Source organism: Taudactylus pleione, unplaced genomic scaffold (genome assembly GCF_031769625.1).
Source record: "Taudactylus pleione unplaced genomic scaffold, aTauple2 ptg000009l, whole genome shotgun sequence".
NCBI classification, from domain to species: domain Eukaryota; kingdom Metazoa; phylum Chordata; class Amphibia; order Anura; family Myobatrachidae; genus Taudactylus; species Taudactylus pleione.
The window spans coordinates 3,302,346-3,324,238 of record NW_028284412.1 but is presented as its reverse complement, the minus strand read 5'-3'; the positions used below and the strand labels follow the sequence as shown (position 1 = coordinate 3,324,238).

Below are 21,893 nucleotides of genomic sequence, written 5' to 3'. Positions count from 1 at the left end.
TCCCTCTGGCGACACTCCGGAATAACATACTAGAAGCACTTAGCTGTGAATAGCTTCTAGTGTGTTATTCCAGAGTGCCGCCAGAGGGATCGATGTCTTACAGTGTGCCTGGGACTATCAGTTACATTGAGGAGGGCACCCGGGCAAGTATATGATTTATACATTGAGTGCCGGATGGGGAGGGAGGGGGAGAGAGGGGGAGAGAGGGGGAGAGAGGGGGAGAGAGGGGGAGAGAGGGGGAGAGAGGGGGAGAGAGGGGGAGAGAGGGGGAGAGAGGGGGAGAGAGGGGGAGAGAGAGAGAGAGAGAGAGAGAGAGAGAGAGAGAGAGAGAGAGAGGGGGAGGGGGAGGGGGAGGGAGAGAGAGATATCAAGGCTCACAACAGTAAGTAAAATAGAGCTTAGTAACTAGGCACCGGTTCAATACAGGTAGACGCGACTATAGTGTAGGAACTAGTGTAGGGATATATATGGAGCAACAGATATGGAGCGGGCAAAGGAGAAAGGTCAACTACGCTTCCATCAGTAACTACAAAATAATTAGTATATGTTAAAAAGTTAATTTCTAACAGTAAAATATGCAGATGCCCAGGACATTTAGTTTGCCCATGTGGACACCTTGAGCATATAAAGCTATACACCCACCATTTGCTTTTAGGAAGTGTCGCTGTGAAATTTTATTTTGGTTTAATGATGTCAGATGGGAATTTGAATACATACGACAGGATCCCGTTAATTTACAGTCTGTGTTAAAAAGCCGGAGTAAAATATTTGCGGATATGTATGAATGTTTTTCTTCTGTTTGTTTTTTTGCAATAGGCAAAGCACCATAAAATTCTAATGCCACTAAAATTGGCCATTCTTTAAATGCCACATTTATAGTTATAGGATGCAGCGATTTCGGCACTAGAATTAAAGTCACACTATTACGCCTCTTGTCCTTCTCCAGGACAAACGCAGGGTACAAATAAACTGAGGGATGCTAGTTGGGCGATATGTTTAAAGGTAATTTTTGCACACGTTTTCTGATAGCTTTTTGTTCAATAATGAGTAACTAATATAATATAATAAACATCCTCAAATTTTTGAACATCTTCAAACAGACAACTGAATTATCTAAGATCAATGCTAAGTAAGACTCCTCTGGTAGAAAAGTGACGTATTATCACAAAGTGACAAGAAAACTGTGGAGGAGTGTGAATGAAGAATGAGGTTACAAGGTGTTAGGTTGATAACCTTGCTGACAAAAATAAGGAATGCGTGACTACATGATAAGGGAATCATTGTAAAATTGCACAAATAAATATATTACTTTGTACCCCTTTTTTTTCTGCATGAACATTTCAATCTCTTTGGATCGCAGTTATTTACATGTAAGCTGGTCAATGATAATGAACCAGGAAATCTAGAAATGCTGGCTTAAAAAGGAGATGACGACCATGGACACATTTCTACTATATTACAGAAAATAGAGATTCTCACCACCCCCTAGCTATTTATGCACCAACTGTATGTGCTTTCCTGGTGTAAGGGTAATCAACACCTAATGCACTTGATTGTAGTCAGTTGGACAGAGAATTGTGATGTGCCAAAATGTATGCGCAAGCATAGAAACATTTTTCACATGAATACATTCAAATGAATGGATAATGTACATTAATACTAATACATTTGGACATGTATACAAAGCACATAATCAAAATAACATGAACACAAAACACGCAATATACAAAAATACACACATACAGATACGCTGCTCTTTGCATCTCAATTTTAACTTTTTCCATAAAGTTCACATTGGGCACTAACAGTGTATTTCAGGGCCGTAACTAGGGTAGTGTGACCAGTGCCTGGCACAGGGCACCGCACGGCAGGGGGCACTGTTTGGGCCTGCAAAATTTCCTGTTTAATATCATTCTCACTTTCAGCTTCCTCTTCTTTTATCCCCAGCAGCTCCAGGCCTCCCCAATCTCTTTCCCTGGCCCTTCCCCATGAGGTCATGGCCTTTTTTCAGGTGCACCATCTTATGTCCCTATTTAAAAAAATTATTGGGGAGGTGCCAATGCACCAGTTATTGACGGTTGTAGCCGTCTGCTCCTGTGAAACCCAGCTTCAGGGAAATCTTGGTAAGCATAGGGGTTTATTTAAGAAGAATCAGGTTGTAAAACCTTGCTCTTCTGATCTTGTTTATGACCAATATTTATAGGGCAATGTTTGTACAAGCAGTGCCTTGCTAGTAAAACCATTGCCCCATTAAATATCAGGCATAAACACCATCAGAAACACCTGCATCGTAAATAACCTGGGTACAAACTATGCGATCCACTGAACGATCTATCGTTCCGACACGGATCGGAACGATAGATCCCATAGTGTGTGTGGACTATATGCGTGCTCCCGTGCTGCACGGCCAACTGGACGATATCGCATGTGGCGGCGTTGCAGGTAATGAAGGATGGAACAAGGGATCGTTCCGTCGTTCATTACATTCTTCAATGTGTACCCGCACTAATGATATATCGGTCCGTCGGAACGTCATATCGCCTGGGTACATATCTGCAAATGTATACCCTAGCATTAGATTGTTGTAGTGATCAACAAAAAATATCCGATATGTAACTCAGCAGTACAAACAAAAATTTGTATTTTCCATCTCCCCAAATAATATCTCTTTGGACCTGAAAAATCCTTAATAAAATGTTTGCTTTATTATCAATAACTAAGCCTAAAAGGCGTATTATTTTAAGCTGCACGTCAGGGTAGGTCAAAAAATCAACCTACCAATGGCACCATTCACTGGAGCCCGGGCACTGTGGATCGTCTCACAGTACCGGTCGAATCTAGGGCACTGTGACACTGTAGAGGGAACGTGTGAGAAGGAGGACCAATCACAGAGATCACAGCTCCTGGTTGCCCCCTATGCCTACTGTACACCATATGACTATTATATAGCTTGTTTCACGCTGACCTGAAATTAAAGCTATAGATTAAACAAATGCTAAATTTGCACTTACCAGAATGGTTTTGTTGTAAATAGAGTAATCTCTCACAGTAGTTGGTTTTGCTTTACAGGTGAAACTCATCCATTAAATTACTGCTCGACTACCATATTAGATGTCACTGCAAAACAGGAAACAGAAAACAGGTATGAATATGTGTATTTTTTTTTTTTTTTTGTGAAATTGAATTTGGGCTTGGGAAACTTCGTCTCGGTTGAGTAGTTTGATGTGTACAGTATCTCTAGCAGAATGCAATGGTTTCCTTGTTTTATAAAAGTGTTTCAGTATTTCCATGTTTTGATCAAAGGTTTCCAAACTTTGTTTTTTGTTTTTTTTTTGCCAGGGTTGCATATATATTAGCGATCTTTTTGAAAATGAATATATTCTAAGTTATCAGCGGCTGGCTGTTTTGCCTAATGTTAAGCTGGGTACGCACTACAAGATATTGTGAACGATTTGGCCGATTCCAACACATCGGAAAGACAAATCTTTAATATAGTGCAGTGTGTATGCACTACATCGTGTAGTGCGCGGTCCCGTGGGGTCATCTGCTTCATCGTCTGATCTTTTGTACATGCATTCAAATCAGGCGATGCGGCCGACTATCCCATGCAGCGCTATGTGGCGGGGGCCGGCATATCGGGAGGTCGGTGACCGGATCGCCCAGTGTTTACGGACCGCCCGATATGTCAGCCAGTTTGTCCTTTAGTATGTACTCTGCTTTAGATTTGCAAGTACATACTACACTGGGAATTCTTACATTTTTCTTATAGTTATTCCACCTAGATCGAATACAGATGTGTCCTCATACATCTAGCCTCCTTCCACGCTAAACAGCCCTTCTAGTCACGCTATGCCGTGGCGTGACTCGGCGCTACTGAGTCATACAGAGCTCCCGCGTTGTGTAGTGCGATTTGTAGCGCACGTAGGATAGATATATGTGGACACATGTAGATCTCTGATTGCGACAACATCTGTCTCTTCACTACTGGAATATTTTATTTCCAAGCCCTGGCACAAAACAAGGGTCAACTGATTTAGAGTAAGGAGAAAAGCATTAATAGGAAAAAAATAAAACCTGAAACTTGACAAGACCTGGTGCACTGCAGGTGGAGCAGATTTAAAATTTGCAGATTTAGGGGCTATAATCAAATCAGCAAATATTTACCCAAAAAGGAAAAAAAAATTATTATATTTCAACCCCTGGCATTGTGACAAGGTTTGTCCAGGTGCAAATTTACTCCTTGTTTTGATATGCTCCCAACTCTAAAATCAACCCTAATATATTTAGTCGTTAACCGATAAGGTTTCATTTTCTTATTGAAGTTTATCCATTTGTTAATGGTTCTCTGAATTAATCATTTTGTAGGATTGGTTTCAGCGGGAAGGTGGGGGTTGGGGCACTAGGTTTGGGTAAATATAGTACAACCGGAGAATATGGGTAGAAAAGTTAATTATCCAAGTCTTAAAAAGATTAACTAATTCTAGATTTAAAAGCCACTCATAAATATATCAAACTAATGGTGGGTGAGCAAATGCTGCAATGTTAAGGAATCCCATCACTTTTCTGCAACTTATTAAGATGTATTCTTGACTTCCTGCCATGGCTGGGGAAGCTGGTAAATAGCTTAGTACATCTGCATATATATTTGCCCTGGACAAGCATACTGGGAGCATGTGCATTGGGTACTTTAGTGTAGTGAAAACAACGGTTAATTACTGCATTCTGGCCTAATAAGGATCGGTTCAAATGCTTACAATTTTCAATAGATTCTGTTTTGCTAATCGCTGTTCTGTAATTAAATCTGTATAAATCTTGTAATGAGGTTGGAAGGAAGAGCCCTTGGTAGTTTAGTTTCTGTCTAGCAATCTTAAAATGGGATAACATTAAAAGCTGATTTGCATCTGACCTAAGCTCAATTAAAAGGAGAATTTCTGATTTATTGATACGGACTTTAAAACCAGCCAAATTACCAAACAGCTGCGTCAGATAAATTAGTGCAGGAATAGAGATGCCTGGGTTCGGGATGTAGTTTATATCCTGGCACTCAGAATGCAGGCGTCAGAATCCCGGCGCCAGTATCCCAACGGTAAGCATTGGGGTTAGGGGGAGGGTTAGGCACTAGGGGGAGGGTTAGGTTTAGGCTGCAGGGAGGGAGGGTTAGGTTTAGGGGTAGGGTACTTACTGACAGGAGTCAGTATCCTAACCCTGTCAGGATGCCGACGTTGGTATTCTGAGCGCCGGCATACTGTACCCAACCCCTGGGTTCAAATCCTCAAAAAACATTTGCAAACTTTGCATTCCCTGTTGCCTACATACCGTATACAGTATATGTACCTGAGTATTCTGTAAATTATGTCAACACCACTGCCAATGGTTCAAGTATCAAAGTGAGCAAGATCAGAGGTCGGCTCTGTCTCATTTCTCTTTGAATCATTACTGGGCATGGTAAAGCTGTGCCAATACACATCTAGCTTCTTTGTGCATTAAACAGCCCTTTGTCACACCATGGCGTGGCGCGACTTTGTAGCGTCGAGCGTCTTTTCGTGCAACCTTTTCCCTTAAAATGTGTCTTATTCGCAAAGTGATGCAAATAGAACGCACAAGCAGCTGCAGTCAGCCCAGGCTGGTGGCGAACCTGTTAGCGACTGTGACCGTGGGGAGAAGCAAGGGCAGGCACAGCATGAGAGCTTAGGCTGCAGGATGGTTGTCTACCTGCAGCCGCACGTGGGAGCGATCCTGTTAGGATCCTTCTGTACTCTGGTCGGGGGACGAGGGGCATGGGAGGACACTGCACCATGCAGAGGGACCCAAGGGGGAAGACCAGGTGTGCTAAGCTAGAAGATGACCTCTTCCAGCAGCTGCCGGTCGGCGATCTTAAGGTGTCAGGGAAATCCTAGCTTGTCATGGTTATATCTGATGCGACCACACCAGGCAAACTGATTAAACAATTGAAGGTTTTGGAAGAGTCTGATTGGATATGGGGAGGAATTTGACAGGTGGGTAGCAGAGTGGGAGTCTTGTGAAAAATGGTTAACAGATGATTTGAAGTGCAAATCAAAAGGTTGATCTAAGATGGCAAGAGGAAGTAATACTGGGATACGATTTGAGATGTATGAAGGTGTAATAGAAGGCTTTGTAAATAAAGGGAAGGAAATATAACTATATTTTGGTAAACACAGGGGACAGTGTATGGATGGCTTGCACAGTAATATAAGCATATGTGGAGCGGTGAGATGGAAAGATTAACGTTGCTGCGGCAACAATTAAATAACATGTGCTACATAAACCAAGACCCTATCTTTGGAGACCCCATTAATCCCAAAATCTGGGGGGCAATTCAATTGTTCTGGGCGCTCGTAGCTCCTGTCTAAAGTAACAGGAGCTATTCAATTGTTTGAGCGTCCAACCCCATTTAATTTTATTCATGTGCGTCCATAGAGCATATCTCATGTTTGTCAATATAATAGCATATATGTGGGAAATTTTAAACATTTGTATAATATACTGAAATATACAGGACAAAAAATTGTGATTCAGTGGCAGAAATTTGATGAAAACCTGAGCACATTATAGATGGGAATTCAATTGTTAGCGCCCGCGGCTGCTACTAATGGGCGCCCAACGGAGGAATTCAATTGTTGCTCCATTCAGACGCGAACAGCCGCAGGATCACACATTGCTGCTCACGCCCTCCTGAAGTGGCGAGAAGAAATGTGTGATAAGGCTGTGCTTTGGGCGCGCTCATCAGGACATTAGACGGGTTTAGTCATTTTACGCGGCTAAACCTGGTCTAATTGATAATTAATGGGCAGCCAAAAACAATTGAGTTTAGGAAATACAGCAACTGTTTTTGTTTCCACAATTAACTACACATCAATTTTCATAAACTACCCACTGGGACTTTTTCAAAAGCCAGTCTTTTCTATGATGAGTGTACTATTGTCCAAGCTAGTACTATAGCAACAACACTGAAAATATTGCTTAAAAGCTGAACATAGAAATACAATGGGGTGTAGATATGAGACCGGCGGCCCAATCCGACAAGGGAGTTAAGATGGGCGTCGAAATTCCAACGCCGGAATGCCGAAGGACACCTGCGCGAACAAGGTAAATCCGGGGTGCCCTTAGCGTTAGCCACGGAGAGGGGGGGGTGGGTAGGTTTAGGGAAGGTATCAGGGTTAGGGTTAGGTTTTGGGGGGAGGTTAGGGCCAGGCATCCCCCCGAGAGGGTTAGGGAGCGGTAAGGGGGTGGGGGAGGTTAGAGTTAGGCTACACTAAGGGAGGGTTAGGGGAGGAGGAGAGGAGTAGGGATAGAGTACTTACCTACCCTGTCGGGATCTTCTCCCTTCAGGCTACCGGTGTCGGGATATGAACCGCCGGCTATTCAGCCACTGGGACTACATACCCATTCCAATACAATAAATGATAACATGATATTGCATATTTGTATAAGCCTTAATCTTTAAGAGTGAAATTCAAAATATAATTATATATTTATTTTTTTTATAATCCCCTACTGTGTCTAGTATAACAGTAGATATCTCAAGTGCTACCCCACATTTTCAAATTCTTAAGATTTTTTTTTTGATCCTCCTAATTCAGTGATGGGCAACCAGACACTTCTGAGGGCCATATGTGTGGCCTGCTAACCTTAGAATCACAACCCTTAAGCCAGGTACACACTATGCGATCTATTGAATGATCTATCGTTCTAATGCGGAACGATAGATCGTGCAAATCGTATAGTTTGTATGGACTAATCTGCGAGCTCCCGCGGTCACATGCAATATTACAGCTGCACAGCCAACAGGACAATAAGGCATGAAGTGCTGTTGCAGGTAATGAAGTGAGGGATTGTTCGGTCGTACATCGCTCAATGTGTACCCTCAATGTGATATTTAGGCCCGTTGGGCTGACAGATCGTCTGGGTACACATTGGCAAGTGTGTAGCTAGCTTTAGTCTGTCAAAAATCAAATAATTTAATCAAACAAACAAAAAAAAAAAATAACAAAATTTAATGTAAGAAAAACATCAGTTATTACACAAGTGTTGCAAGTTAGAACAAAAAAATCTGACAATCTCAATGTAAATTTAGCTGATTTTTTATGAGCATGGGAACACTGTCAGACCGACAGACATTTAATCTGACAGCCTGTAACCCATCAGATATCGCGGCCATAAGGTGCATACACACGGTACGATCTGTACCACCAACGACTTGAAAGATATCTTTCAGTGAAGTCATCCTGCCACACTCTTCAGAGGCAAAGTTGACGCTATCGTCCAAGTTGGCCTGCATGCTTGGACAATGAAAGATATCTTTATCGTCCATGTGGGAACACGCATCGTTGGTCGTTGTCAGGTTGGTGACTGCAAAAAAGTGAACGATAACTATATAAACGATATTGTTTTTGTTCATGTACCGTGTGTACGCACCAATACTCTGAGATAATTCACAGTGCATGCCCATACAATATCTGCTTTCATTCTTTGGGGAGGAAACATTTACACATTCCTTCCCAATGAAGTAACAGGCGGTCGGCCGAGGCAGCGCATACACTGCCAGATGTGACCAACCAATGATTGGATTAATAGGACATGCTGGGCGATTTCAGCATTTCCAACAGACCGCTGAACGGTCGCGGACATAAACTATGCAATTATCGGCCCAATCTGCCAATAATCCACGTACCGGGACGATAATTGCACAATGTAAGCCCAATTTAAGATTAAGGCTAGAACGTGCACAATGCAATTTTTTATATGCCGCATGATAATGTATCTGCGCATATGTAAAGCTAACCAAAAATAGATAATTTATGCACCAGCAAACCGGTCCTGTCTAAAAATTCCTTAGCTGGCTTCAATGGAGCAATCAGAAAACACGCGGCGCTTTCCCACTGAAGGAGGGGGGAGGCCTTGTGGGACCAGCACAATGTCCCTCCAGCATTGTGTAGAGAAGGTCAGATAATACAGAAGTTGATAGCACTAGGCAATATATCGGATTACGTTCAACCTTATTATTGTCTTTTTACCCTCCAAACTTTACGTTTTCCCCAGCTTTAAATGAGTAGGGCTGTAGACAAAGATCAATGATGCTTAAAACAGAGCATTAGAACTGTGGCCAACATAGAGTAAAGCGGAAAAAAAGGCCAACGGGGGAATAGACCCTCACGTGAAGGCTCAGAGTCCTGCATGCATCCCTAGGGCCATCTCTTACCCATCAGTGTTCTAATTAAATTTACTGAAATAACATCTCTGCATCCCGCTAATGCTGAAGCCCAATGAAATGGATCTAGAATGTCAGGTTCTGACTACACATTCTCTAGGTCGTGTCTTGAGAATAGTGTCAGCATTTTTCTGCTGGTTAGAGGAGAGAAATTGGTGACACTCCGTAGCAGCTATGGCAATATAAGTTTTGAAAATTCAGGAAATACATCTCAGAAAACAAGATACTTAAACCTACATTTATAAAAAAGTTAGTTAAAAAATGTTTCAGCTCTTTTAAAGTTATAACTCAGTTTAATTATAAGTTATAGTTCATCACATGCAAGGGACGTCGGGGAACCCCTTCTGTGTTATATATGAAAAAAAAAATTGTATACATTTTAAATTCCAGTAGGTCACATCCTAGGGCTCAGGTAATATTACTGCTGTAACGGGATCACGGGATAAAGCTTCCTTCAGTCCCACAAAGAGCTGTCACCAAAGCAAAGTGGAAGAGCTAATGGTTAAGAGGACTTCTGTCAGTGTGAGTGTCAGATTGTCAATAAGAGGTTGTTTGACTGCCTTTCTCAGTGTGGCTCAGCAGCCTTAAGCTTCTAAATACTCACAGAACTCCTCTTTGAATAATATCCTTCTAGTTTATTAGTAGGTGGTTTATTAGCCATATTCAAAGTGGTTACATTTTTCGCAACAAACTGATTACATCTGTCAGCTCTTAACCTTGGTCATGTCAAATTAACATTCCCACGGAGCCCAAACTGGATGCAGGGCACAAGCACTGAGTGACAGGATTAAAGCCCAATTTGGTCACTCACAAGAAGCTGGATTACAACCGACACAAGAGGGGCACAAGCAGGCTAAAAGTAGGTATCATGGTTTATGCTCATCCAGTAAATTGTGTTTGGATTATGGGGCTAACATGACATAGCACAGATTTCGTCAACTGAGGAGTTCCTGACCTTGTGGCTCCATTCTACAAACAGCCAAGAAATCAATAGGACTGGATTCGACAAGGTGAAAACACAAGTTGCACAATGATCCTCATTTGCCAACCCAGATGTGGTAAATAACCATGTGCAGCAATTCTTCATGGCAGGTAAATAACCATGTGCAGCAATTCTTCATGGCAGGTAAATAACCATGTGCAGCAATTCTTCATAGCAGGTAAATAACCATGTGCAGCAATTCTTCATAGCAGGTAAATAACCATGTGCAGCAATTCTTCATAGCAGGTAAATAACCATGTGCAGCAATTCTTCATTGCAGTCCGACTGGACTGCCATGGCCTTCAGATCGGATTGCAACATGTAGTCAGCATAAGGTGATTGTTATTGCGCTTGAAAGCAATATTGGTCTTCTTTATAGGTCAACGTCTTCTGTAGAATTTACATTACATAACATATGAATAAGAGGAGTTCCTGCATATGCGCAAAATCCCAATACAAATTAGCCTCTAATGTCAGGATAGAGCTTAGTGTCAGGTGTATCTACTATAAGAAATATTCTTTGAACACACTGTTAGATTGTCAAAACAATGTACAAAGTGCATAGGGATCGGTCAGCTATAAAAATCACTAGTTCTCACTTCAGATAAAGAACCAGCCTGCCTCTCAGGCTGCGCATACTAACACAATGTGACAGATGCAAATTACTTTAAATGCATTAAATCTATTTTTAGAGAGTATGCCCTTAGCACTTGCTTTTAGACTTTACACTTACTTATCGGCAGTGCAGGCTTATTGCAAATCGCAGGATAAGGGTGTCTCACAAATCAATTGGAATGTCTTTGACATTAGTAGATGCTTCCTGAAGTAACAACCTCTAATGCTGACAGACCCTACATTTCAAAAGCAAAAAGTTCAGCGTTACAATCATACATTCTTAATTAAAAAAAATATGAATAAAGAACAATGCTTGCAATCATCCTTTTGCGTTCCGTTGTGTTGTCTTTATGGTGTATAAATGTATTTGCTTTGCTGTGTCCTCTATGGGATGCCGGCACCAGCATCCCGACCGCCGGCATCCCGAAGATAAGTATCGAGGATTAGGGGAGGATTAGGTTTAGGCACTAGGGGGAGGGTTAGGCACTAAGAGGGGAGGGTTAGGCACTAAGGGGGGAGGGTTAGGTTTTGGGAGCGGGGAGGGAGAGCTCAGGAGCGGAGAGGAAGTTGTTAGTTTAGGCCCTAGGGGGGAGTTAGGGTAGGGTTAGTTACTTACCTACCACTGTCGAGATCTTCACTGTCAGGATGCAGCTGTCTGTATTCTGACCAGCTGCATCCCGACCGCCGGAGGGTGTAGAATACAGAAACATGGTTTCCACAAAGATGATAAAATAAAGAAATACCTCCAGCACACAAACACTGATAGGTTAGACACAACTTGAATTTAAAAGATAAAAACAAAAATGCACATATAGTGAATAGGACAAATAAATATTTAACACAGAAGTGCACAGGGTTAATGTGACTCCTGAAACTAAAGATTCTTGTGCGTCTACGTCTCTCTAGACCTTGGCTGCCTGCATTTAAGAGTAAAAGGGGAATTCAGGGCGTGATTCAGAGCCGGACGCAATTTGCGGACGGTCGTTCAGGAAAAAGGGGTGGCTATTCAAATGAACCGTTCGCTCTTTGCGGTCTGTTCACGCCTCTATGTCTGAACGAGCGAACAAAACTTGCGGTCGTTTTTTGGATAACTACGCCCCCTGGCCGCTCGCATCCTAAGTCATGTCCGCTATTTATTAGATTAATCGAGTACATCGACCAGCGTATGAACTGCTCGCTATTGTTGTGGTTGGTTTTTCCAACCACAATCTTGCGAGCAGTTCTGACTATAAAATAACCCAGTGACGTGGTCAATGACGCTGCTGTATTAAATATGCACACCAATAAAACGCCGGTTTTGACCTTTAAGCACGCCTGCGTTCGGATCTCCACTCCCCGTTTTCAAGCACCTTCCCCTGTTACCACCCACATATGCCTCCTCCTGTCACTCAAAATAGCAGGCATTCGCTATTTAGCGAACAAACGATTTTCGGCCGCACTGACTGGTTCGCGCATGCGTATTATGATGCGTACGCATGCGCAGTTGGGCAACATCGCTCGGAGCAAACGAGCGGCCGCTTACGAGCGGCTCTGAATCAGGCACTCTGTTCCATAGAGGATTTGGCACAGTTTAGTGAATGTTGTATACTTATCCTATATCATGTCAAACCTGGCTGAAGAAAAATGGATAGTAGAGATGATTTTTTTTTTTCAGTTTTGCAGCTTCACTATCGATCCCTATTGTCTCGATTTTCTAAATGTGCCCTCCTAAAGCTGGGTACACCTTTGCCGATGTGTGTATTCAGCGATGCGACGCCCAACTGCACAATATATCGGGTGGCGGTACACACTGCACCATGCGGTGACCAACCGCCAGGTATGTCGGGCACCGGCTCCATTCATGCCGGCATCTGGGTCGTTCCATCGTCCCTACATAATGTCTTGTGTGTACCCAGCTGAAATGGTAATGCTCATTAAAGAACAAATGTGCCGCAGTAACTTATTGCAACAATTAATATTTGTCATCAAGCTAATTGCCTATTAAATTACAGAGCGTAACTATATATTCCACTAGTAAATAATTCCAATGGGATTCCAACATGAACATTATAAGCCTACAGAACACAAGAACAGAATTACAAATTAATCTTCATAGAACAGAAAATGTGAACATTAAAGGATAGAATTGCCATTACGTTGAGAAAAGCATGAAATACAGATATGTGGATTTCTAATACAGTCATCAAAACAAGCGTAAAGACTGTGTTAAACACAATACAGGGATATCTATAATGAAATTGTTAAAAACCAAAAAACAGAGTTTCTGCGGCATTTATTACCCAGAAACCAAATAGTGCTGGTCTGTGATCCTTCCACTGACTGTTTCTAATCTCTGGTTTTCTCTTGTATCTATTAGTCAGCACACTTGGATTCATGGAGCTGCAGATTGTTTGATGATGGTAGAAAGTAGAATAAATTTCATAATGATAATACTAATGAGGAGCACAGCAAAGAAGTTGAAAGACAGAATCCTACTTTTTCAAACAAGCAACACATTCAATCTTTAGCTTTATGAAGACATGTGAGAATGAGAAGCATGGCTTGCACAGTGCTGAGAAACACAGGTGTGTGGTATAAACCCAGCCAGATGGGAACAAAATTGGATGCATTTCATGAGGTAGGCTATAGTTTATGTTTTCTGTAAAACATAGTGTTGTGTGAAACTATATTGTATTGTACACTGATTAGCCATAGCATAAAAACACTGACAGGTGAAATGAATAACATTGATTATATTGTTATAATGGCACCAGTCAGGGGGTGGGATACATTAGGCTACAAGTAAACACTCAGTTCTTGAAGTTGACATGCTGGAAGCAGAAAAAAATGGGAAAGCTTAAGAATCTGAGCGACTTTTACAAGGGCCAAATTGTGATGGTTAGGCGACTGGGTCACAACATCTATAAAATGACAGGTCTTGTAGTGTGTTCCCAGTATACAATTGTTAGTACCCACCAAAAGTGGTCCAAGAAAGGACTACCGGTGAACCGGCTACAGGGTTATGGGCGCCCAAGTCTCATTGATGCGCGTTAGGAGCAAAGGCTTGTCCGTCTGGTCCAAATTGCTGAAAAAGTTAATGCCATGATAAAAAGGTGTCAGAACACACAGAGCTTGCTACATAGCCACAGACCAGTCAGAGTGCCCATGCTGACCCCTGTCCACGGCCAAAAGCACCTACAATGGACACATGAGCATCAGATCTGGTACCATGGGGCAATGGAAGAAGGTAGTCTGGTCTGATGAATCACATTTTCTTTTACATGATATGGACAGCTGGGCGCATGTGCATCGTTTACCTGGGGAAGAGATGGCATCAGTATGCACTATGGGAAGAAGGTAATCGCCAGAGGCAGTGTGATGCTCTGGGCAATGTTCTGCTGGGAAACCGTGGGTCCTAGCATTCATGTGGATGTTACTTTGTCACATGCCACCCATCAAAATATTGCTGCAAACCAAGTATACCCCTTCCTGGCAGCGGCCTCTTTCAGTAGGATAATGTGCCCTGCCACACTGCAAAAACTGTTCAGGAATGGTTTAAGGAACATGACAAAGTTAAGAATGTTGACTTTGCCTAGAAATTCCCCAGATCAATCGAAGCAGGGCCGTAGCTAGGGTACTGCGGCCGGTGCCATCGCACAGGGCACCACACGTCAGGGGGCGCTGTTTGGGCCTGTCAAATTTCTGTTTATTATCATTCTCACTTGTAGCTTCCTCTTATTTCATCCCCAGCAGCTCCTGGCCAACCCCATCTCTTCCCTGGCCCTTCCCCATGAGGCCATTCCCCTTTTTTTCAGTGCATTATGTTCCTTTGAAAAATGAAGGGGGCGCCAATGCTCTTTCTGGCACAGGGCAACAAAAAGTCTAGTTACTGCTCTGCAATTGAACATCTGTGGGATGTGCTGGAAAAAAAAGTCAGTCATGGAGCCCCCACCTCAGCCTTAAGGGTTCTGCTGCCGACATCTGGGTGCCAGATACCACAGGACACCTTCAGAGGTCTCACGGAGTCCATGCCCCGACGGGTCAAAGTGCGAACAAGGGGAACCTACACAATATTAGGCAGGTGGTTTTAAATCTTATGGCTGGTCGGTTTATAATCTGTTTATTTAAATATATGAGCAAAGCTTGAGATTAGCTCTAGCTATTAAAAGCAAGTACAGGACTTGTCAAGAACGGTATTGCACTCAAATCACTGTGAACCTTTTTTATCTACTGTTACTTGAGAAAATCAAATTCCTCATTATCCTATCAGCATAGGAATGGGCAAATAAAAATGAGATATGGTAAGAACTTACCCTTGTTATCTCTATTTCTACGAAGTCCATAGGGTTCCACAGGATACCTTGGGGTATAGGCGATGGCGGCAGACATCCAGGCACCACAGAGTTAAATTTTCAGCCTCCCAGGATGCACTGGGGTCCCTCTCCTATACCCCGCCCCCGAGCCTCAGGCCACTCAGTTTCGTAACAAGCCATAGGCCGGAGCAGGAGCAAAAAAGAGAGAGAAGACAGTCTGTAACACACAAGAATCACATTCTCACCAGAAGGAGACGGAGAAACCGGTGACCAGATCAAAGCCCATCTGCAGTACAGGTGCAACAGGGCGGGAGTCCTGTGGAACCCTATGGACTTCGTAGAAATAGAGATAACAAGGGTAAGTTCTTACCATATCTCATATTTTCTACTTCAGGGTCCATAGGGTATCCACAGGATACCTTGGGGATGTCCCAAAGCAGTATCCTTTAAGGGTGGGGACGCTCCTGTGCTGTAAGGAGAATCCGCCGCCGAAAGGAAGCATCCTGAGAGGCGAAGGTATCAAAAGCATAATACCTTACCAAAAATATGGACAGATGACCACGTGGCTGCCAATCACCGCTGAAGCGCCACGTCGAGCTGTCCACGAAGGACCCACAGACCTAGTGGAAGAGCTTTAATAGAGGATGGAACAGGAAGACCTGTGAATCCATCCTGCCAAAGTTAGCGTAGTGGCAGGCCAACCCTTTTTATGGAAACCAGAAAGGACAAAACCGAGAGTCTGATTTCCTAAATGGACTGGTACGGTCAACTTAAATTCTTAGCGCCCGTACCACAGCCAAATAGGCCTCACCAGCAGACAGGACTGGGGAAGTAAAGGCAAGCACTGCCCTGTTCCTAGGAAAGATGAGAAAAAGGGAGGTCTACATGACAGAGCCTCCCATTCTGAGATCCTACTGGCCAAATTAAAAGCCAGAAGGAATACAGTCCTAGCCGTAAGCCATTTGAAATCCACTGAGCCCAGTGGATCAAATGGCGGTCCTCAGAGAGCCCTAAGGACCACAGCCAAATCCCAAGGAGCCACAGGTGGAACAAAGGGATGCTGAATATAACGTACACCCTGCACAAAGGTGCGGACATCAGGAAGAGTAGCAATCCTACACTGAAACCATACTAACAGGGCAGAAACCTGCACCTTGAGGTAAGCAAGGCGAAGACCGTTATCTAAGGCCACCTGTAGGAAAGCCAACCTCTGGATATCCGGAATACCCGAGGAGCCTAGCCTCTAGGGAGACACCTGAAAGAAAGTATACCATACCTAATGGTAAATTCTTGCAGATAAAGACTTCCGAGCTCTTAGCATGGACACAGCCCCTGCTAACTATAGAGCTGGAAAAAACTCCTAGACCTTAAGAGGGCAGTCTCCACCACAGACAACCCAGGTCTGGGTATCAGCCAGGATCCTGAGACAACAGGTCCGGGCGTAGAGACAACAGCTTCGGAGTGTTAACTGAGAGGCTCCGAAGATCTGAGTAATAGTGCCATCTGGCCTACGCTGGAGCTATCAGCAGGAGCGTGCCTCCTTCTTGCTATTACTGGAGGAAGAAGGGATAACGGAGGGACGAGGTACACAACTTGGAAGGTCCACTGGACCTACCTACGTCTATCAGAAGAGTCTCATCTCTGAAAGGCTCCACTTGTTCACCAGAAGATTGAACACCTCCTGATAAAGAGGACATTTCCCTGAATGCACGTCTTGACGGCTGAGAAAGCCTGCTTTCCATCTGAGGATTCCTGAATGAACACTGCCAATAATGGCAGGGATATAGCCTTCCACCCAAGCCAGAATTCGGGACACCACTGTTCGTGTCGCCTGACTTCGGGAACCTCCTAGGTGGTTTACATAAGCCATCATGATGGCGTTGTCAGACTGTACCTGCACGGTATTTCCGTGGAGGACCTGTCCTGCATGCTGGAGAACCCTGAATACTGCTCAGAGTTCTCAGATGTTTATGGGAAGCGCAAAAACTACTGGTGTCCACCTGCCCTGGAACAAGTGTGGACCCGTCATGCTTCCCAGCCACGGATACTGGCGTCCGTCGTCAGAAGGACCCTGTCCGCAATCCCAAAGGGGGTGCCCCTTGTTTTTAGGTGAGCTTTCTGCAGCCACCAGGCCAGAGAGAGACAAACCTCCGGGGAAAGCCTATTGACTTTATCCTATGGGGCAACCCATCCCATCCGGAGAGGATCAAGTTCTTTAGAGTGAAGCTAGGTACTCTCCACCATGTCGAACAGCGACATCCTGGAACCCAGGAACCACATTGCCAAGTGAATAGACACTCGGCGACTCTGCAGGCAACTGCGTACCTTTGCCTGTAATGCAGAGATCTTTTCCTCAATCACAAAGATCCTCAGATGTTGGGATATGGAGCATCCTCTGTGAAGAATCAGAGAGGACCATTTCCAGTTTATCAGTCAGCCCTAACGTAGCAACACAGATATTGTCCGTTGCATATGGCACTGAAGTATCTCTGGAGACCGTGGTAACAACAGGAGGTCACTCGGATAGGGTAACAAGCGGACCCCCTGCATCCGCAGGTGGGCTGCCATAACTACCATGACCCTGGTAAACCGTGAGGCGCGGAGGCCAGACCAAGGGGCAATGCCAGAAACTGGAAATGCTTATCGACCACTGCAAACCTGAGGAAAACACTGGTGTGCTAAGAAAAGAGGGATATTCAGGTAGTCACCCTGAATATATCCAACGACACCACAAAATTCCCAGGCTTCATTGAATGATGGAATGCAGGGTCCCTCTCCCGAACCGAGGAACCCTTAAGAATTTGTTGAAGGATTCAAGGTTGAGAATGTCCTGGTAAGACCCATTGGGTGTCTGTACCAGAAAGAGGATGGAGTAATACCTCGTTCCCCTTTGGGGCAACGGAATAGGTACTATAACTCCTGCCTGGAGCATAGAGTGTAACACCCTCAAAAATTACAGGGCCTTGTCCTGAATTGACAGAAGACCTGTAACGAAAAACCTTCTGGGAGGCTTTTACCGGGAGGAAAGGACATACCTTCAAGAAAATACTTCTCTTACCCCAGTGTCCGTGGTGGTCAGACACCAGCACTGGGCGAACTGGAGAAGCCGGCCTCCAACTCTGGGGCTCCCGAGAGGAGGCCCATCCCGTGAGGCTGAAGGCTTATAGTCCAATTTGGGAGTAGGACGTCTTGTACTCCAAGCCTGTTCTTATGGCTGAGCAGATTTCCTGGCTACTGACTGTCTTGGAAAGCTGTATTTTAGACTTACCGTGGCCTCACAGGGCCGAAAAGACAAAGTCCCAGACCCTGATGGGACTGTAGCCGATGGCAGACACGCAGACGTAGCCGCTGCCTGCAGGGCAACAATTGCGTCCAGACGAGGGCCAAACAGGACTTGTCCCGTAAAAGGCAAAGCATTCCAAATGGAATCTGCGGCCGCTTTCCAAGAGCGCAACCACAGGGAGCGGCAAGCCGCTACTGCTGCCGAGGAGATTCTGGAAAGGAGTAGGCTATATGTAAGACCGTCTCATTATGAACGTGGCAAAGTCTCTGAGAATTTGCCACTATCCACCTGCTCTGCTGGAGAGTCAGTGTGCAGAGATCCAGTTACCTACTCAGTGTTCCATGGCTCTGGCCCCCCAGCACACGGCCATAGCCGGCCTGGAAGCCCCTCCAGCAAGGGAATATTGAATTTTAGATATATTTGCACCTTGCAATCTGGAACCTCCTTCAAAGAGGACCTGGAGGGCATGGGCAACGTAGCACTCCTCACTAGGCGTGTAACATGAGAATCTACCCGTAAAGGTAACTCCCATTCGGAAATGTAATTATCCGCAAAAGGGGTATGCAAAAGGTCAACCGTTTTTGAGGCTGGAACCGCTTACCCGGATTTTCCACGCCTCCACGCCTCCTCTAAATGATCCACCTGACCAAATAGAGGAATTACAGTGGCAACACCCTTATCCTTAAAGAAGGTATATTTGGATTTAGCCAGGGGGGATATGTAATAACCAAAGCCGCACGGACTGCCCGTAGAAGGCCAGGTATATAGACTTTAGACCCAGACTACGCCTCCTTTGCACTAAGGGGCTCGTGTCTGAAAAAGTCAATAATGTCACCTTCATCAGACGTCATGCCTTTACCCGTCTGAGACCCGAAAGGCCGTTTAGAAGGCCGAAATGGTGACTCCCCCTGTAAAACGTCCATCAGGTGCTATACCATTTGGACAATAAATTCACCCACACAGGCTCCTGCGAGACCTGGGGGGGTGAAAAACAGGATACACTGGGGTACCATCAACTGTCCAGGGACCCCTGCATGTGATGAGACCACCACAGGCTGTGATAACCCCTTGGGGAAACGCAGGGGGCGTTGCCCACAAAGGCTGTAAGCATTTTAGGCAGCCGAGGGCGGTCCCCTTTTTTGTGCAGGCACAGTGACAGAAATGGGGCGTGATATATAATACAACATGCCCTCCATAAACCCTCAGCGTCTACATATCCCTCCGCTAACTGCACATGATATCAGTACATTATAGCTGGAAGAGGATATCCTCGTTCACTTTCCGACATGAGGAGTGTGAACGGAGCGTATGTGACCTCCCACACAGAAAAACCACGTTTACTGTGAGGTAATAAACACCCTGCGACACCGCACCGCAAGGGCTGTAGCAGAAGAACAGGGATAGGAAAAGGCTGACAGTCAGAAATGAAAGTACAGGCAAACAGCGCTAGCATTTAAGTCACATACAATGCACAGATAACATCCTGCATTACAGGCACTGCGATCAACTACACAGACCAGAGCCTGGTAGGAAACAGTGCTGCATACACTGACCTTAATTGAAGGAGAGGTATGCGGGGGACCCGGACCGCAATGGCATCTGTATCAGCTTCCAGCAGCGTTTGCCATCCCCAGCACATGTAGTGAGAAAATGGCCACTGAGGAGCAGAGAGAAGGCAGGGCCCGGGGGAGGAGCGCTGACACAGCCCGCTCAGACTGCTGTGGAATGGCACTGTGCAGCGGGGGAGACGCTGGCTGTGAGACAGGGAAGGCGTTCTCCCCTGGCGTGCTATCAACCCCTGGGACGCCGCGCTGTACCGCACATGCTGCGGCCCGCTGTCCCTGGTGGTCTAGTGGAAGGCGCAGGATCAGTACCTGGCCCCACGTGCAGCCGGTCCCCAGGGAGCCCCCTGCCTGGGGACCAAACAGGACTGTGCTACCGGCGGGTGCCCAGCACGGGACCCCGCCGCTTACCTTGTTCCCCGTGCATCCGGCCACAGTCCAGGTAGCCGGGGATCACCGCTAGCTGTGACCCCAGCTACCTACCAGCATCCCCGGATCGGTACCGGCGGGGTGTAGGAGTGACAGCATGGACGTCAATACTGACTGTCCTATGCTGGAGCACTCTAGTTGTGCAGCCACAGCTGCGAAGAAATATTCAGGGGCCTTAAAAAGACCCCCCTCTGTATGGTGCGACTGGTCCGGCCAGGCACCTACGAAAACTGAGTGGCCTGAGGCTCGGGGGCGGGGTATAGGAGAGGGACCCCAGTGCATCCTGGGAGGCTGAAAATTTAACTATGTGGTGCCTGGATGTCTGCCGCCATCGCCTATACCCCAAGGTATCCTGTGGATACCCTATGGACCCTGAAGTAGAAATAATGGAAAATACTACATGGGTCATAAATGTTGTTGTATTGCAAGATTGCTAACCATTGGCCTGATTCAAAGTAGTACACAAACCCAATGATTTGCATAGTACTAAGATTTTAGAAGATTAGCGCATACGCTGGATCTGTACTGTGTATGATCTCACAATTCCCCAAAACCGCAGCAACCGTTTGGGGACAGGGAGTGGATGGGGCCAGTCTCAGTTCCGGAAAACAGGGGCGCAACACCCCCTTCTATTGAGAGTGCTTTTTACTCCTTTTTTTGGGGAACTTTTTAAGGATCATCCAAGTAGCACCAAAGGGAATCGGTATGTAATGCCGCCGGATCTATGTCCGGCGAGTGACATACTGATGCAGGAGGGCCGAAGCGTTAAGATCCTGCCTGGAGCAGGTAAGTACCCCAACACTCCCCTCTCCCCCTCCTTGTGGTGCCTAACCCTAAAACTCCCAGGGAGATGCCTATACCCAAGACCCCCCAGGGTTACCTACACCTAATCACCCCCCCCCCCTCCCTAATCCTCCCATGTCTAACCCTATCCTCCCCCTGGTAGTGCCCAACTCTCCTCCCACGCAGCTACATTCTACGATTCCCCACTTACCTTCGTTCAGGATGCCGGCCGTCGGGATTTAACCATCTATTTTTAGTACCAGGTCAGGCTTCCTGCATCGGGATTCTGTCAGCCGGCATTCCGGACGCCGGTAATTGAACCGGACACATGGTATTGTCAGAGGAGGCTGACCTCCCACCTTGGGTTGCTGCACCCACTGCTACCATGGTGCTGTAGCTATACATATGAGCTTTTTGAGTGTGGAACTTATCTGCTGAATGTATATAGCCTTAAGAGATTTCACACACATTAAAAATTTATTTTTAATTGAACTAAGACAAAATGCAAGGAACCTGAAAATTGGAAATCTAAAACAGTAGGAAGAGAGCAATCACCGATGGATATAGTGAGTAATTTTTTTAATTGCACTTAATAGACAGATTTACAATATTTCCAATGGTAAAATGCTGTCATGCAAGTATGCAGAAGGGTAATTACAAATTACATATTCTCCTGCAGTGGAGCATGAAATGCAACATTTTTAGTAAAACATGAAAA

General features: G+C 45.1%; 1 protein-coding gene across 4 annotated transcripts in view; it reads right to left on the bottom strand.

The window, feature by feature from the left end:
- STRBP (spermatid perinuclear RNA binding protein) overlaps window positions 1–21,893 on the bottom strand; it is a 197,834-nt gene that overhangs the window by 149,100 nt on the left and 26,841 nt on the right. For all 4 annotated transcript variants that reach the window (XM_088466890.1, XM_088466914.1, XM_088466898.1 and 1 more), the window contains exon 2: window positions 3,012–3,117. The gene's annotated coding sequence lies outside the window, so the exon portion shown is untranslated. The remainder of the gene's footprint in view (window positions 1–3,011; window positions 3,118–21,893) is intronic.